The following is a 19,855-nucleotide window of genomic DNA, read 5'->3' on the forward strand; positions in this document are numbered from 1 at the left end:
ATAGTTATTTTAAGCCCTAGAATTAAAGTGTTATGGTTGCCAAATACTAGGTGCCATCTAGTGGCCATTGAGAGGTAAGACAAATGTTCACAAGAATTCCAAAGTATCCTGATTTTCTCCTTTTTTTCATGGTGAGTTATATTTATCTCTTTCTGAATGATATAATCCATTTTAACCAGGCTTCAACTTCCTCAAATTTATATTTCTACAAGTGAAATTACCTTCAGAGCTATTGGTGTCTGTTTAGAATCTTGATTGGTTTAACATTTCAACTTTGTGTCAAGGGATTTTCTTACTTGATTTTAGTCGAAGGGATATGCTCATCTAGTATATTCTAATTAAAATGAATGTCAGATATTGTATTGTTTTCCAAAAGTCTCAAATCTATGTTTTCATTTTCTTCCCCAAATTATATCTAAGTTGGGGATGCCCCACAAAGCTAGACAAAGGGTCTAACAGAAGTATTTGACTGCCATTAATAATGCTCATAGTTAGTCATTTTGAGTGTAGAAAGTCAATAGCTTTGGATTTATACAGAATATAGATGTAAAGTCTCAAGAAAATCTTTAACATTTTAGAATTCCCGTATTTAGAACTAGAGAGAAATGTGGACGAAAACCAGTTCTGGTGAATGTTAAGAATTCTGTTTCCAAGAACTTGTTGGAAATAAAAGATTAATAAATTATAGGGACTTCCCTGGTGGTCCAATGGTTGGGATTTCACCTTCCAGTGCAGGGGGTATGGGTTCAACCCCTGGTAGGGGAGCTGAGATACCACATGCCTCTCAGCCAAAACACCAAAACATAAAAAACAGAAGCAATATTGTGACAAATTAAAGACTTTAAAAATGGCCCACAGCAAGAAAATCTTAAAAAAATAATAATAAATAAATAAGTTGTAGTGCATCTAATGTTGTGCCTTTAATAAGCATAATAATGTGATGCATTACTTGATATTGATACTTATTCTGATTTTAACAAAAATCTATAAAGAAATGGTAAATGAGTTACTGCTCATTTGATCAAATCAAAGTGAAAATTGAGGAAAATTAACATTAACATCATCTTGACATCTGGCGTTTATATACATTTACTATATAGTTTTGATATAACACATTCATTTTATTTTGGTAAGTTATCACTCACTTTTTAAAATAAATTTATTTATTTATTTTTGGCTGCATTGGGTCTTCATTGCTGTGCACAGGCCTTCTCTAGTTGCAGCGAGCGGGGGCTACTCTTCATTGTGGTGCTCAGGCTTCCCATTGTGGTGGCTTCTCTTGTTGCAGAGCACGGGCTGTAGGCGCGCGGGCTCAGTAGTTGTGGCTCGCAGGCTCTAGAGCACAGGCTCAGTAGTTGTGATGCAGGGGCTTATTTGCTCTGCGGCTTGTGGGATCTTCCCGGACCAGGGCTCGAACCAGTGTTCCCTAAATTGGCAGGTGGATTCTTAACCACTGCGCCACCAGGGAAGTCCCTATCACTCAATTTTGATCAGTCACTTCCAACTTGGGAAATTCCACATTAACCCCATGATAAAGCAAAGATTTATCAAGATTCTCTAATCTGACCTGAAAGGACATCATTTCTATGTAGCAATCCTGGTGAGTTAATGGGAAATGAAATATTTAGAACTTATGAAATATTACTTGTTTAGTAGAAATTATATACAAAATGCATGGGTGCAAAGGTTACCTTCAATCAACAAATATTTATTGAATATCTACTATAAGCAAGGATCTGGGGATATATCTATGAACAAGATACACAATGTTGTCACCTTTAAGGAGATAGTATTTTAGGAGGAATATTTAGGAGAGATATTTGATGGATAAGTGAAAAAACTCATGGTGGATTGGAAAATAAAGACTATTTAGATGCAAAATAAAAAAATAATTAAGGAGGTTCTTAACTTATTTGGTGATTTGAAGTTTGGAAACTACTTATCTAGGCCCTTCTATAAGCACTTAGAGATTTATATTGAGAGTAATTTGGTGCAATATTCTTTCCTATCATAACTAGTGCCATTATAATGAGTTAACACCTGTCTCTGAGTTTTAAAAATGAAATACTAATGAAAACAGTAACCCATCACTATAACTGTGTCCCACTATATAAAGCTTTGAAGAGATTTGTGTAACCAGGATATTGAAATGTCAGTAGGACATAACATGAAATTATTTTTTTTACCAATCACTGCCCTAACCAGAGCTATGTTAAATCTTATTTTTCTTGTAGGTATCAGATCTCCTAAGAATATCTGAGCAGATTTCTATAGCTTTCTAGTCATTTCCAGTTATTAAAATCTCAGTTACTCTTAGTCCAAGTTGTTTCCTCCCAGCTAGAACCTCAATCACGGAAAGGGGAGGAAAATTGGTATGCTACTGCACTCTGATTCTAGACTCTTAAATTTGGGATCGGGTAGAAGGATTATGGAGAAAGGGCAAAAATCTTTTTCCGAACTGAGCACATGGTGGAGTGCTGTGTTGGGTGATGCTGCTTTCTTAGGTATCACTGGTTAACGCTGTATGGAGGGAGTATTGATGCTGGTACTCTTCTAGGAAATGTGCCTTAGCCTTGTAACTGCTCCAACTCAGCCTCGTTCAACTTCCTTCTACTTCCAGAATAAAACTCTAGCTCCAAAACCCACTCTCAGCTTCTAGCGCTGGGGTCCCAACAAGATGATTCAAGTTCAGGTATCCTCAGCTGTGTCCATTTAATTAGTAGGAAACTGATGTATCCTTGGCATGCCAAATAGTGGGAGTGGCAGTTTTGATAGTTAGGAGGATACAGGGCATAACAAATGCTAAATTTAGAGACTGAGAGGGAGGCCTGACAAATACTAAGGACTCCAAAATTAAGGGGAGAATAGTAGTAGTTAGGTATTGTGATGAAGATTAGGATGTGTGATACATGAAACCATTGCCTAATTTATGAGCGAAGTGACCTTTGATTCCCCAATATTCTTAGGTATTTTTAATACCCAGCATAGCCTAGGGAAGACACTAGAGATTAAGCAGTGTCATTTAAAATTTTTAAGTTGAAGACCCACCATGTTTCCAGGTTCAAGATACAGATTCTAGGGAGGTAAGGAATTGGAAAAGGTTGAGTGGAAAAGGGAGATTGTTTAATTCAGTTAAACAACCAGGTAAAGTGTGTCACTAACACTAGTGGCTGGTTATTTTAAACAAAATTGGTTCTACAGATGCTGCTTTAGGTGACATTCCATACCATGTAAAATCATTTCTACAATACCTAACATTTTTGTTGCAAAAATATGATTTTCTTATTAAAGTGGTGATGAATAAATACAACCACTTTTTGAAACTGTATATGTTTCCTTTTTCCTTCATGTCTTATTGTAACTGTGAAACATGAATATTAAAACCATGTCTAGAAAATCTTTTTGAGTTCCTTAGAGAAAATCATCTATAAATACAAGGGTTTATTATTATTACATAATGGGTGTTAGACAATAAAAAAGCCCACATGACTCATTTGTATTTGCATGGCACTTTTATTTATTTATTTTTAGCTCAATTGTCTTGATGCCATTGTAGAAATAATGCTCTATTGAATCAGAGCCCACAAAATCTGTGTGAATAATCTATTAGCACTCTAGATCACACCTGATTAACGCTAATATAAATGTGAATACAGTTTTATTGCTGTTAGAAATGTTAGTTCTACTTATTTACCTTCATTTTTTTTAATGATGGGAGCAAAGAAAAAGAAAGTCGGGTATGTGTGAAACTGATTATGGAAATTGTGCTGGTAACATATTTAAATTTCTATTCTCATCAATGCTACACTACTTGTTCAAGTGAGGAAACACATGGGTGCCTTTATTCTGAGATGTCTTATCTCATATGGGAATAGAGAAATGAGGAGCTCACTTAAATAATATTTACAAATATGCTATAAAATATTACTCATTTTGTCTTGATGTAAATCCCTCTAAAGTCGATTATACACATTCCAATATTCTTAAAATTAAATACAATAACATTTACTTGAGACAAAAGCAATATAAAGTAAAACTATTAAAGGTAGTTACGGGAAGGGGAAAATATATGCCAAGGAGTAAAAAAGAAATACAACAAAATTATTTTAAAAAAAATCAATGTAAATTAAATTTAGTGGAAATAGCTGCTAGGAAGGGAAAGGTATATGCCAGGAAGTAGTAGCCATAGGGAAAGAAAGACAGGAGGTATTGAAGAAAGACCTTCTGCTTTAAAAAATTTCCATACTATTGCCCTTTACCCTCCTCTTTTTTGGAGTCTCAACAGAAAGGAAATAAAGGCTAGCATTGGGAAGGTTTAAGTTTGTTGATCCTTCCCTTTCAAAAATTAAATTGGGGCACATGCTTGAACATGAGACACACACAGTCTTCTTGTGTTTATTTCCTACACCTATTCAAATGCCATTAAAATACAGTAAAGAAATAGTAAAGTGTTAGAAAAAAAGAAAAAATAAAGTTGGGGGAAGAAGTAAAAACTGAATGAAAGCTTTCAACACAGTTTCTAAAAATGAAACTCAGAAGGATAATTGATAACTAAAGGGGGAATTGAGGCAGTTATAAGATAAATGCCTAAGGAGGGGAGAAAAAGCAAAAAAAAGCAAGAGAATTTTCTCAAGAACTCTTGAACACAGGGATTAGAAGCACCAGCTATGAGAAAAGATGGAGGATGAGATGGATGGTCTTATTCAGAACAATTATGTCCTTGGGTCTCCTCATTCTTTCTGAGAAGCCTGCTATGATCCCCCTCACCCTTAAAGGGCACACTCCTAGTTCGGTGAATGCAAACAGACCCAGGACAAAGACACCTCATTAAGACATTTCAGAATACCATAAAGATGTTCTGAATAAAGGAATAAAAAGAAGATCCCCAAAGTGACAGACACAGGACAGGTCACAAACAATAACGGGAAATCAGAGCACAGCTGGAATTCTCTCAAGAATAACACTGGAAATTAGAGAACAATGGAGCAATATTTTCAAATTTCTGAGGACAAATCATTTTCTATTTGATACAAATACCCAGCCAAATTATCAGTAGCTAGCAAAACTATCAATCAAGTATGAAAGTAGAATAAAGGTACTTACTAATGTGCATGGGCAAAAGAAGTATAATTCCAATACATCTTTTCTTAGGAACCTAATAAAGGGTAAGTATCAGCAAAATACAGGAATAAACTAAGAATAGGGAAAATTTAGGATTTAGGAAATGGGTGATCCAACACAGAAAACTGGTGAACGTAGGTCGTAGAATGACAGTTCTATTTCAGGCTGAGAGAGAATCAGTCCAAAGTTGAGAAAAACGAAGGTATAAGGAAAAGGTCTTACCCAGAAAAGAAAATGAAACTAAGATGAGTTTCAACATCTAGAAAATATTGTTAGGTGTTTGATAGATCTATCAAAATAATCGGCAAAAACAGTGAAAGCTACATCACCCATTACTAAAATTAATGATAAGCACCTAGATAACTAAGCAAACAAATGTTCTTTGTGAAAAAGAAATTCTAGTTCATTACTTGGGTCAGCTCAGCACTGAAAAGAGTTGCATAGTCTTAACAATGTAAACACTTACTATTGTTTAACTGAGAGCAAGGAGGCAGAAGTGAGTGAGAGGAAGTGTATAGTAGTTTAAAAGAGCTAATTAACTAGTCATAAATTAAGAAATTAAGCCAATACTGTATAATATTGATAAATCAAGTATATCTAGTATAAATAAATTCTTTAGGAATATTTAAGTTAATACCTGAAGAAACAGCTAAGAAAGTTGAAAGATTCTGCCTGTAAGGTACAGGACTGGGACGAGGGTAAGGTGGCGGAAGAGTAAGACGCGGAGATCACCTTCCTCCCCACAGATACACCAGAAATGCATCTACACGTGGAACAACTCCTACAGAACACCTACTGAACGCTGGCAGAAGACCTCAGACCTCCCCAAAGGCAAGAAAGTCCCCACGTATCTGGGTAGAGCAAAAGAAAAAAGAATAAACAGAGACAAAAGGATAGGGACGGGACCTGCACCACGGGGAGGGAGCTGTGAAGGAGGAAAGGTTTCCACACACTAGGAAGCCCCTTCACGGGCGGAGACTGCGGGTGGCAGAGGGGGAAAGCTTCGGCGCCGCGGAGGAGAGCACAGCAACAGGGGTGCGGAGGGCAAAGCGGAGAGATTCCCGCACAGAGGATCAGGGCCGACCGGCACTCACCAGCCTGAGAGGATTGTCTGCTCACCTGCCGGGGTGGGCGGGGCTGGGAGCTGAGGCTTGGGCTTCGGCTGGAGTGCAGGGATAGGACTGGGGTTGGCGGCGTGAACACAGCCTGCAGGGGGTTAGTGCACCACGGCTAGCCGGGAGGGAGTCCGGAGAAAAGTCTGGACCTGTCGAAGAGGCAAGAGACTTTTCCTTCCCTCTTTGTTTCCTGGTGCGCGAGGAGAGGGGATTAAGAGCGCTGCTTAAAGGAGCTCCAGAGACAGGCGCGAGCTGCGACTAAAAGCGTGGACGCCAGAGACGGGCATGAGACGCTAAGGCTGCTGCTGCCGCCACCAAGAAGCCTGTGTGCAAGCACAGGTCACTATCCACACCTCCCCTCCCGGGAGCCTGTGCAGCCCGCCACTGCCAGGGTCCCGTGATCCAGGGACAACTTCCCCGGGAGAACACACAGCGCGCCTCAGGCTGGTGCAATGTTATGCCGGCCTCTGCTGCCGCAGGTTCGCCCCACACTCCAAAGCCCTCCCTCCCTGCGGCGTGAGTGAGCCAGAGTCCCCGAAGCGGCCGCTCCTTTAACCCCATCCTGTCTGAGCGAAGAACAGACATCCTCCGGCGACCTACACGCAGAGGCTGGGCCAAATCCAAAGCTGAGCCCCGGGAGCTCTGAGAACAATGAAGAGACAGGGAAATCTCTCCCAGCAGCCTCAGAAGCAGCGGATTAAAGTTCCACAATCAACCTGATGTACCCTGCATCTGTGGAATGCCTGAATAGAGAAGGAATCATCCCAAATTGAGGAGGTGGACTTTGGGAGCAAGATTTATGATTTTTTTTCCCCTTTTCCTCTTTTTGTGAGTGTGTATATGTATGCTTCTGTGTGAGATTTTGTCTGTATAGCTTTGCTTTCACCATTTCTCCTAGGTAGGGTTCTATCCATCTGTTTTGTTTTGTTTTCCTTTCTTTAAAAATTTTTTTTCTTAATAATTATTTTTTATTTTAATAACTTTATTTTATTTTAACTTACTTTATCTTCTTTCCTTCCTTCCTTTCTCCCTCTCTCTCTCTTTCTTTCTACTTTTTCTCCCTTTTATTCTGAACCGTGTGGATGAAAGGCTCTTGGTGCTGCAGCCAGGTGTCAGTGCTGTGCCTCTGAGGTGGGAGAGCCAACTTCAGGACACTGGTCCACAAGAGACCTCCCAGCTCCACATAATAGCAAACGGTGAAAATCTCCCAGAGATCTCCATCTCAACACCATCACCCAGCTTCACTCAACGACCAGCAAACTACAGTGCTGGACACCCTATGCCAAACAACTAGCAAGACAGGAACACAACCCCATCCACTAGCAGAGAGGCTGCCTAAAATCATAACAAGGCCACAGACACCCCAAAACACACCACCAGACGTGGACCTGCCCACCAGGAAGACAAGATCCAGCCTCATCCACCAGAACACAGGCACTAGTCCCCTCCACCAAGAAGCCTACACAACCCACTGAACCAACTTAAGCCACTGGGGACAGACACCAAAAACAATGGGAACTACGAACCTGCAGCCTACAAAAAGGAGACCCCAAACACAGTAAGATAAGCAAAATGAGAAGACAGAAAAACACACAGCAGATGAAGGAGCAAGATAAAAACCCACCAGACCTAACAAATGAAGAGGAAATAGGCAGTCTACCTGAAAAAGAATTCAGAATAATGATAGTAAAGATGATCCAAAATCCTGGAAATAGAATAGAGAAAATGCAAGAAACATTTAACAAGGACCTAGAAGAACTAAAGATGAAACAAGCAACAATGAACAACACAATAAATGAAATTAAAAATACTCTAGATGGGATCAATAGCAGAATAACTGAGGCAGAAGAACGGATAAGTGACCTGGAAGATAAAATACTGGAAATAACTACTGCAGAGCAGAATAAAGAACAAAGAATGAAAAGAACTGAGGACAGTCTCAGAGACCTCTGGGACAACATTAAACACACCAACATTCGAATTACAGGGGTTACAGAAGAAGAAGAGAAAAACAAAGGACTGAGAAAATATTTGAAAAGATTACAGTTGAAAACTTCCCTAATATGGGAAAGGAAATAGATAATCAAGTCCAGGAAGCACAGAGAGTCCCATACAGGATAAATCCAAGGAGAAACATGCCAAGACACATATTAATCAAACTATCAAAAATTAAATACAAAGAAAGCATATTAAAAGCAGCAAGGGAAAAACAACAAATAACACACAAGGGAATCCCCATAAAGTTAACAGCTGATCTTTCAGCAGAAACTCTGCAAGCCAGAAGGGAGTGGCAGGACATATTTAAAGTGATGAAGGAGAAAAAGCTGCAACCAGGATTACTCTACCCAGCAAGGATCTCATTCAGATTTGATGGAGAAATTAAAACCTTTACAGACAAGCAAAAGCTGAGGGAGTTCAGCACCACCAAACCAGCTTTACAACAAATGCTAAAGGAACTTCTCTAGGCAAGAAACACAAGAGAAGAAAAGACCTACAATAACGAACCCAGAACAATTAAGAAAATGGGAATAGGAACATACATATCGATAATTACCTTAAATGTAAATGGACTAAATGCTCCAACCAAAAGACACAGATTGGCTGAATGGATACAAAAACAAGACCCATATATATGCTGTCTACAAGAGACCCACTTCAGACCTAGAGACACATAAAGACTGAAAGTAAGGGGATGGAGAAAGATATTCCATGCAAATGGAAACCAAAAGAAAGCTGGAGTAGCAATTCTCATATCAGACAAAGTAGACTTTAAAATAAAGACTATTAGAAGAGACAAAGAAGGACACTACATAATGATCAAGGGATCGATCCAAGAAGAAGATATAACAATTGTAAATATTTATACACCCAACATAGGAGCACCTCAATACATAAGGCAAATACTAACAGCCATAAAAGGGGAAATCGACAGTAACACATTCATAGTAGGGGACTTTAACACCCCACTTTCTCCAATGGACAGATCATCCAAACTGAAAATAAATAAGGAACACAAGCTTTAAGTGATACATTAAACGAGATGGACTTAATTGATATTTATAGGACATTCCATCCAAAAACAACAGAATACACATTTTTCTCAAGTGCTCATGGAACATTCTCCAGGATAGATCATATCTTGGGTCACAAATCAAGCCTTGGTAAATTTAAGAAAATTGAAATTGTATCAAGTATCTTTTCTTATATTCATTAAAGATGATACAAATAGATGGAGAGATATACCATGTTCTTGGATTGGAAGAATCAACATTGTGAAAATGACTCTACTACCCAAAGCAATCTACAGATTCAATGCAATCCCTATCAAATGACCACTGGCATTTTTCACAGAACTAGAACAAAAAATTTCACAATTTGTATGGAAACACAAAAGACCCCGAATAGCCAAAAGGCTAAACAATAGACTACTTAGTAACGAAGTGATCACTGAAGAAATCAAATAGAAATAAAAATATACCTAGAAACAAATGACAATGGAGACACAACGACCCAAAACATATGGGATGCAGCAAAAGCCGTTCTAAAAGGGAAGTTTATAGCAATACAATCGTACCTTAAGAAACAGGAAACATCTCGAATAAACAACCTAACCTTGCACCTAAAGCAATTAGAGAAAGAAGAACAAAAAAAAACCCAATGTTAGCAGAAGGAAAGAAATCATAAAGATCAGATCAGAAATAAATGAAAAAGAAATGAAGTAAACGATAGCAAAGATCAATAAAACTAAAAGCTGGTTCTTTGAGAAGATAAACAAAATTGATAAACGATTAGCCAGACTCATCAAGAAAAAAAGGGAGAAGACGCAAATCAATAGAATTAGAAATGAAAAAGGAGAAGTAACAACTGACACTGCAGAAATACAAAACATCATGAGAGATTACTACAAGCAACTCTATGCCAATAAAATGGACAACCTGGAAGAAATGGACAAATTCTTAGAAATGCACAACATGCCAAGACTGAATCAGGAGGAAACAGAAAATATGAACAGACCAATCACAAGCACTGAAATTGAAACTGTGATTAAAAATCTTCCAACAAACAAAAGCCCAGGACCAGATGGCTTCACAGGCGAATTCTATCAAACATTTAGAGAAGAGCTAACACCTATCCTTCTCAAACTCTTCCAAAATATAGCAGAGCGAAGAACGCTCCCAAACTCATCCTACGAGGCCATCATCACCTTGGTACCAAAACCAGACAAGGATGTCACAAAGAAAGAAAACTACAGGCCAATATCACTGATGAACATAGATGCAAAAATCCTCAACAAAATACTAGCAAACAGAATCCAACAACACATTAAAAGGATCATACACCACGATCAAGTGGGGTTTATTCCAGGAATGCAAGGATTCTTCAATATACGCAAATCAATCAAAGTGATACACCATATTAACAAATTGAAGGATAAAAACCATATGATGATCTCAATAGATGCAGAGAAAGCTTTTGACAAAATTCAACACCGATTTATGATAAAAACCCTCCAGAAAGTAGGCATAGAGGGAACTTTCCTCAATGTAATAAAGACCATATATGACAAATCCACAGCCAATGTTGTCCTCAATGGTGAAAAACTGAAAGCATTTCCACTAAGATCAGGAACAAGACAAGGTTGCCCACTCTCACCACTCTTATTCAACATAGTTTTGGAAGTTTTAGCCACAGCAATCAGAGAAGAAAAGGAAATAAAAGGAATCCAAATTGGAAAAGAAGAAGTAAAGCTGTTTGCAGATGACATGATACTATACATAGAGAATCCTAAAGATGCTACCAGAAAACTACTAGAGCTAATCAATAAATTTGGTAAAGTAGCAGGATACAAAATTAATGCACAGAAATCTCTGGCATTCCTATACACTAATGATGAAAAATCTGAAAGTGAAATCAAGAAAACACTCCCATTTACCATTGCAACAAAAAAGAATAAAATATCTAGGAATAATCCTACCTAAGGAGACAAAAGACCTGTATGCAGAAAATTATGACACTGATGAAAGAAATTAAAGATACAAATAGATGGAGAGATATACCATGTTCTTGGATTGGAAGAATCAACATTGTGAAAACGACTCTACTACCCAAAGCAATCTACAGATTCAATGCAATCCCTATCAAACTACGACTGGCATTTTGCACAGAACTAGAATAAAAAATTTCACAATTTGTATGGAAACACAAAAGACCCCGAATAGCCAAAGCAATCTTCAGAACGAAAAACGGAGCTGGAAGAATCAGGCTCCTTGACTTCAGACTATACTACAAAGCTACAGGAATCAAGACAGTATGGTACTGGCACAAAAACATAGAAATATAGATCAATGGAACAGGATTGAAAGCCCAGAGATAAACCCACGCACATATGGTCACCTTATCTTTGATAAAGGTGGCAGGAATGTACAGTGGAGAAAGGACAGCCTCTTCAATAAGTGGTGCTGGGAAAACTGGACAGGTACATGTAAAAGTATGAGATTAGATCACTCCTTAACACCATACACAAAAATAAGCTCAAAATGGATTAAAGACCTAAATGTAAGGCCAGACACTATCAAACTCTTAGAGGAAGACATAGGCAGAACACTCTATGACATAAATCACAGCAAGATCCTTTTTGACCCACCTCCTAGAGAAATGGAAATAAAAACAAAAATAAACAAATGGGACCTAATGAAACTGCAAAGCTTTTGCACAGCAAAGGAAACCATAAACAAGACCAAAAAACAATCTTCAGAATTGGAGAAAATATTTGCAAATGAAGCAACTGACAAAGGATTAATCTCCAGAATTTATAAGGAGCTCATGCAGCTCAATAACAAAAAAACAAACAACCCAATCCAAAAATGGGCCAAAGACCTAAATAGACATTTCTCCAAAGAAGATATACAGACTGCCAACAAACACATGTAAGAATGCTCAACATCCATTAATCATTAGAGAAATGCAAATCAAAACTACAATGAGATATCATCTCACACCAGTCAGAATGGCCATCATCAAAAAATCTAGAAACAATAAATGCTGGAGAGGGTGTGGAGAAAAGGGAACAGTCTTGCACTGCTGGTGGGAATGTGAATTCGTAGAGCCACTATGGAGAACAGTATGGAGGTTCCTTAAAAAACTACAAATAGAACTACCATATGGCCCAGCAATCCCACTACTGGGCATATACCCTGAGAAAACCATAATTCAAAAAGAGTCATGTACCAAAATATTCATTGCAGCTCTATTTACAATAGCCAGGAGATGGAAGCAACCTAAGTGTCCATCATCAGATGAATGGATAAAGAAGACGTGGCACATATATGCAATGGAATATTACTCAGCCATTAAAAGAGATGAAATTGAGCTATTTGTAATGAGGTGGATGGACCTAGAGTCTGTCATACAGAGTGAAGTAAGTCAGAAAGAGAAAGACAAATACCATATGCTAACACATATATATGGAATTTAAGAAAAAAAAATGTCATGAAGAACCTAGGGGTAAGACAGGAATACATACACAGACCTACTACAGAATGGACTTGAGGATATGGGGAGGGGGAAGGGTAAGCTGTGACAAAGCGAGAGAATGGCATGGACATATATACAGTACCAAACGTAAAATAGATAGCTAGTGGGAAGCAGCTGCATAGCACAGAGAGATCAGCTCGGTGCTTTGTGACCACCTAGAGGGGTGGGATAGGGAGGGTGGGAGGGAGGGAGACGCAAGAGGGAAGAGATATGGGAACATATGTATATGTATAACTGATTCACTTTGTTATAAAGCAGAAAGTAACACACTATTGTAAAGCAATTATACTCCAATAAAGATGTAAAAAAAAAAAAAAAAGGTGTAGTACTGGTAAAGGTGGTAAAACCGTTGTGTCGGAAAATGACAACTTTTTAAATATAAGCAATTTAATCACTGGTAAATTGTTAACTATGCATATGCATCACTTGGATTAAAATAAAACTTACTTTATACAGTTACAATTACTGATTTGCGCATCTCTATTTGGGAGGTATTTCAACCACAAACTCTATGGAGTATTACCTGCATATGTTAAAGTTTTCTATATCATCCACAGTAAGCAAATCAACAAATACCCAGATGGCAAAGTATTAGGCAATATGTTTAGTAATGTCATGTTGTTGCAATTTTCTCCTTATACCTGGGAAAGTTCCACAAAGTAGAGCCAGCCTATTTTTAGATATGATAACTTTGCCTGAAAATGTAATCACTTTAGAAGACTTCTCAGTTGCCTTCTGGGACTTTTAACTACGCCTATTATTACAGTTAAAAACAAAACAAAACAAAGAAACAAAAAAACCAAAGAAGCTAGTGTGAAAGAAAGAAGGTAATGTTTAAAGATATATTACTCCTCAGACCTCCAAGAATTCCTCAAAGCCTACATTCTTAAACATATTTTATGATCTCTCTGATCTCTGATCTCACTGTTTTCTTAGTATAAATGGGCAAAGCCCTCTGCTAGGAGCTAGGCTTAGAATCAGTGACATTAAAGCTTAGTTCAGTTACTTTATGGTCAAGAAATACACTCCAGACATCACACTGTCTTGAAAAGGTCTCATTAAAAAATATTAAGGCATTATAAATAATTTTTAAATGATAGAATAAAGATGTTCTTTTTGTTCCAGAGAGCGCTTATGGGATAATTTCTGTTAAATTAATAAAACAAAGAGGCCATTAGACTGAGGTAGCTCTAATGCCATGGTGACCTATGTAAGCAAACCAAAATCTAAGCCTGTAAATGCCTCAAGGTTACAAAATTGAAACCTAAGGACAACCAATCATGAACATCCAACTAGACTTTAAGCTAGAGCCAATCAATGATTTCCTTACTTTGCTTTCATCTTTTTCCTATAAAAGTCTCTCTCTGAGCTCCTGTGGGATGCAGTGCTCCTAACCACTTCCAGTTTGGCACTGCCCTGTTCAAATCAATTTTTGCTGAAATAAACTCTTAACATTTTTAATATGCCTCCACTTATCTTTCAACATTTCCAATGGATTTGTAAGGTCAATTTTAATTGGAAAATTAAATAGTTTGAAAAATAGTTCTTTTGAAACTTTGAAAAAGTAATTGCATTAAATATATCAATCCATACAAAAAGGAAGGTTAGCTCAAAAACTGTGTTCAATAGCTGATGTTATTGTCCTATTACAGTTCAGAAGAAGGCTTGACATCATATTTTTGTGTCACTATTCCAGTAATAGAACTACTTGCTCCTAAAAATATTTCTTGGTTTCCTTGCTCATAAAACAATATTTTTTTTTTCCTTCTTGCAGATAAGAAAAATAGCTAACCCACTGAAAAACAATCCAGAATACTGTGTAAAGAGAAGTAAGATAAGGCACAGGTTGATTCAGAAGGATTATTCCCAGAACAACCTTGCAAGCAATTTATTGAACTGCCTTATTGGGTGGATGCGTTATTTGGGGGCAGCAAAAGATAGAGTAGATAATTTAAGAATGTGATTGGGCTTGTCAACTGAAAAAAAAACACACAAGGTAAGGTGAGTTTTATTCAGTGTCTTACTGAGGACTATAGCCCAGGAGACAGATGCTCTGAGGATCTGTTCCGAAGAGGTAAGGGGAGAGGCCAGTATATAAGTGATTTTGACTAAGAAGTACCTGCAATCCAGCATACATCTCAGTAGATGCTAGTCATAAAGAACAGATATTTCAGTTAATGATTTTAGTGCTTTTGTAAGTATGGAAAAATGCAATAATCCGTGTTCATAAACAATTTTTTTTCCCCTGAAAAACAACTCTCTAAGGGCCTATATTGTCTGTTTTTCCTAAAGCACAGAGTGCCTCATCCTGTTCTTCATCCTGAATTTCTTTCAGGATGTACTGTAGGTCAGCAACTGCAATGGCTAATGACTTAATCCTTGCACAACACGATGGTGGGCAACATTTTTTCATAGGCTTAAAATTTTTGTCATCTTGACAATTGGCTCAAACACTCCCCTTAGAAATATGTTTTACCTGGCTATTTAGTAGCTTCTCTGAAGTATGTTCAAATGTTTGATTTTAATAAGAGCCCCTGCAGAGTACATACGGGTTGTCATTTTCTGGGGTATTGTGTTAACTTCACAATTTCATAACGGGATATGATTGTATTTCAGAAGATGTCAGATTAATTTATCTTTTGTTTTTCTGGTCATTTAGAATTTTTGTTGCTTATATGAAAGACACCAATGGCTATAGCCAACTTGGCTATACTTTATCCCATAGGATGGCAATAAATTCTACCAGTTGTACCTCAAACACTAAAATATCTTTTTGTCTCAGAGACTAGAATCTCATGTTAGAAGAGAGTGATTCTAACATGCCTGTTCTATTTTAACCCATGTATCCTTGAAAATAATTTAAATTAGACACTCTCAGAATCTTACTGATGGAAGGGGAATTAAAGACCACCTAGTGGAATTCCTATCCCAAACTGAAATCTCCTCAAAGAGTCCAAGGGAACAAAGTGGGACAGCAGACCTCCCATGGAATGCCCCTCCTAGGAAGGGATATTCATTCATCAACTCTTCAATTCACTCATTTACTTGTTAAGTAATCAGTCTTAGATTGTCCAAGTCTATTACCTCTTTGGAATTTAAATTTAAAAGAGTTATTAAAAGTGATCTTTATTTCACAGGAGATTCTGTTCACAGACCATCTTAGATGATGGGATTATGATATTGTATGTTTTAAGGGCAAATACAAATTAAAAATAAGAGGCTTAATTTTCCCTGTTAAAAATTAGGAAAGATACATCCCTTTCCCATTTCTGAGAGCATTTTCTTTTGTAAACTTGCAATTGTAAATTCTTTCTCTGCCCCTTTGAGATGTATGTAAATCATTTTGAAAGCCTCTTGCTAGTTTTACAACCCAGAAATATCTTTCTCAGTGGCCTGGGATCCTTCCCTTTGGAATGTAAACATCAAAGGAGACAGTGCCCCTATCTCCCAGTTTCTGTGGGAGGTAGGAGCTTAACTCCAGTTGCAAAACTATCTCTTGTCATAAAGATATGAGAAATTTGTTTTTCCTTTGTATAAACCTAACTACCAGGTGAATTTAGGATAAACTGAGTGTGATAAATGGTGCTGTCAAGTTCTCTTACTTGAGGACTTGCTATTGTTTATCTTGCAAACATGTATATAATGGGTCATATCTGCTTGGCTATAAAAAAGGATGAGATTTCTTTCTGTCTTTCTGTCTTAGCAGATTGCCTGTGATGTGCGTGACATACTGGTTTAATGCTTATTCAAAAATAAAATTGTTTTCTTTCTCATCTACCTTGGTGGAGAGGTTTTCTGGATTGGGAAGATTTTGCTTTTAACTATATTTCTCAAACGATATTTAAATGCTTTCCAAGAAGAACTGTTAATATGAGTCACTTGAGGGACTTAATAAACAAATTCCTTCCATAGATCTGCTGAGTTAGAATTTCTCAGGGTCTAAGAATTTGTGTTTAAAAATAAATGCTCCCTGGTGATCCTGATGGATGGGCATTGGGATACTGGACTAATTTGATTATTCGTATTGACCTATTAAAACATCTACTAAGTTCATGCATGTGAGACATTTCATGTCCAACATAAAGATAAATTACTCAAGTTCAGGGGTTCTACCTTATTTGAAATTTGACTTTTATATACAATGAGGCCATAACGGTACTTGGTATATAATGGTGACTCAGTGAATCCTGTTTTGTTTGTTGGCATTTTGACAATGTCAGGGTGAAAAAAATTCTATAACCTCTCTCAGAAATCCATTTTAATTTCTCTCTTTTTTATCCATCCTTAGCTACTTATCCTCAATTCCTGATACTCCCTTTAAAGTCCCATCATCCCTTGTTAGTATACTATCAATATTTAGCATACTACATTATAAACTAAGTTTTCAAAACTTACATTCTACCCTGAGTTATTATTTACGTCTATTAAGTTTGTTCATATTTAATTACTGTAAGAAAGCAAAGCAAAACAAAACATTTGGATAATTTTTCTTAATTTTCTAGTACTTGTGAAAAGTGATAGTGCTATAAAGTATTTTCAGTTATGATGTCTTTTATTTTAAAAAATTTTCTCATTTGTTAATGTAATACCGTAATTTATAGGATTCATAAATACTATATTCTATGGATGGGTACATTTATTTTGCATAGTAACTTGTGTTAGGGACGTAAGTAAGAAAGTAGTAGTTTATTTACTTAAATATTTAAACTAATTAAAAATTTGAGCTGCCAAATAACTATGTCAATATTCAAGTTTATTTCTAGGTTTTTCTCACTCACTTTATTACAATTCTTATTATGATAATTTCCCAAACTGATGTATATGTTTATACCTGGGTTAATTATTAACAATATGTATTTATTATTCTGCCCCAATTCTTTTTTAAACAATGGGCAACTGAGTCTTATAAGGAGGACTGAAGTGTCACAACCATTTATTGATTGGAAATAAACTACATTATGTAATTTTTGGCGGTTTCTCTCAAAGATTTCCTGGGTCAGCTCATCAGAATTACTCATTGTTGAAGTATCGCCTCAGGGTTTAGTTCTTGGACTCTATTTTATTAATAGTTATTTAAAACTTAGGTTCATTTGGAGGAAATTCTAATTATCCAAATTTTTGCTGATATGTGTATGTATGTATGTGTTTTTTATAAACTGTGCTTGCTTATGTAACTTCTAAAAGAACCTTCAAATACAATATTACCAAGTTGAATATTATCTACTTAATTAACAAGGCCTGACAGACTGGGAGGTTATCAGGAGATAATCACAGCCCTCAGGTGCTGTGAGGCACTGGGTGCAGCCAAGTGCCTCTAATTCCCCAAGGGTGTGATTAGCTCATGATGACAATGCTCCCTTGAGTTGTTTTATTGCTTTTATAAAAAGCCTTTATTGTGGAGAACATGTTTATTTTCATCCAGGAGGAGGATGGACAGTTTAGACTGCCGAGTGAATAGCAGTTACTTCTAACTTCTGGTACACGCCATGACAAATCTGCTCATTTAGAATACTTCCCAGCCAATCTGGATGTTTTGACTACCTCAGTACTTCTGCAATAAAGCCCAACTTCCATATAATACAGCTGTAAAATTGTGTTTTCAAGTTAATGGTGTGCATTCTCTAAAATTAGAAAGTGAATCATGTTGTAGAACGGCTGCATGTGAAAAACTGACCAATGATTCAGTGTGGAACAATATTTTGTGTACACAAATGGTCTCAAACCATGATTAAAGACATCAGCTGATTTGGGAAATACAAATGAATACAGGTGAAACTGTGACAGACAACAGAAAGCTTTACTTTCCTTTGATGCCTCTGTTTCCTCCTCCTAAATCCAACCCCAGTGGTTTTCGAGGTCAAGAAGAATAAAATTGAAACATTTCATTAAGACCTGGAAAGTCTGGTTGACTTGAAAAAAAAACCAAACAAATGCAACGGTAAGAGTTGTGACTTGAGTTTATCCAGTGTCTTATTGAAGACTATAGTCCGGGAGACAAAGCCTCTCACATAGCTCTGGGAAACTGTTCATAGAGGTAATGGGGGAGGTCAGTATATAGGTGATTTTTGGTGAAGGGTATGGGTAATCAATTACACATCTCAGCTGTGGATTCCTGCTAGTCATGAGGAACAGATATCTTACTTAATGGTTTTAGTGCTTTTCTAAGTACGGGAAGATGCAAGAATTTGGGTTCATAACGTTTTCTCCTGAAAATATCTATCTGAAGGTCTGTTCTGCCAGTTTTCACAGAGCACAGAGTGCCTCATTCCTGATCTGATTTCCTTTCAGGGTGTGTTGAAGGTCAGCAACTGCACTGGCTAATGACTCAGTCCTTGTCGAACCAGATGGCAAGTGACGTTCTTTCGTTGGCAGCTTCACATGAGCTGGCCCCAATGACTTCTCAGAAGTCGTCCTTCCTTCTTTCACTTGAAAAGGCCAAGCTTATATCAAGATTTTGCACTGCTATTCTCTCTGAAATGGAACATTCTTTTCCCAGGTCTTCACCTGGCTGCCTTTTCTCATCATTCCAGTCTCAGCTGGGATATCACCAACTCTGAGAGGCCACCTCCCTAAAACAAGTGTCCACATACATTCTACTCCATTACCCTGTTTCAGTTTCTTCACCGCACATATTAATCATTGAAATTATATTATTAACTTGATTGTCTGAATTCACCAAATACAATGTAAGTTAATGAGGGCAGCAACTATCTTCCTTATTCACACTTATAACCCCAGCTTCTAGAAGAGTGCCTTACATATAATAAACAGTCATATGAATACATGTTTAATTAATATATATCCAATTTGTTACCATTATATACTTTTTAGTTGCCTATTTATCATCCATTTTCCTTCCTTCCTCCTAACAGAACTCATAGGTTGTACTTTTCATCCTTCCCCCTTCAGCTGATCTGTCAGGGAAAACTGGACCAATGCCAACTCCAGGCAATGAGTCCCCTTGGACATATGAACCTATTTGAGCCAATGAGACTTGGAGAGGGACTTGACAGAGACTTCTGAGAAAGCTCTTCCTCATTTTCTGTAAGAGCTTCAAGAACATCTTTCTCTTTGTTCCTCTGATC

This window comes from Grampus griseus (assembly GCF_964374135.1).
Source record: "Grampus griseus genome assembly, chromosome: 9".
NCBI lineage: Eukaryota > Metazoa > Chordata > Mammalia > Artiodactyla > Delphinidae > Grampus > Grampus griseus.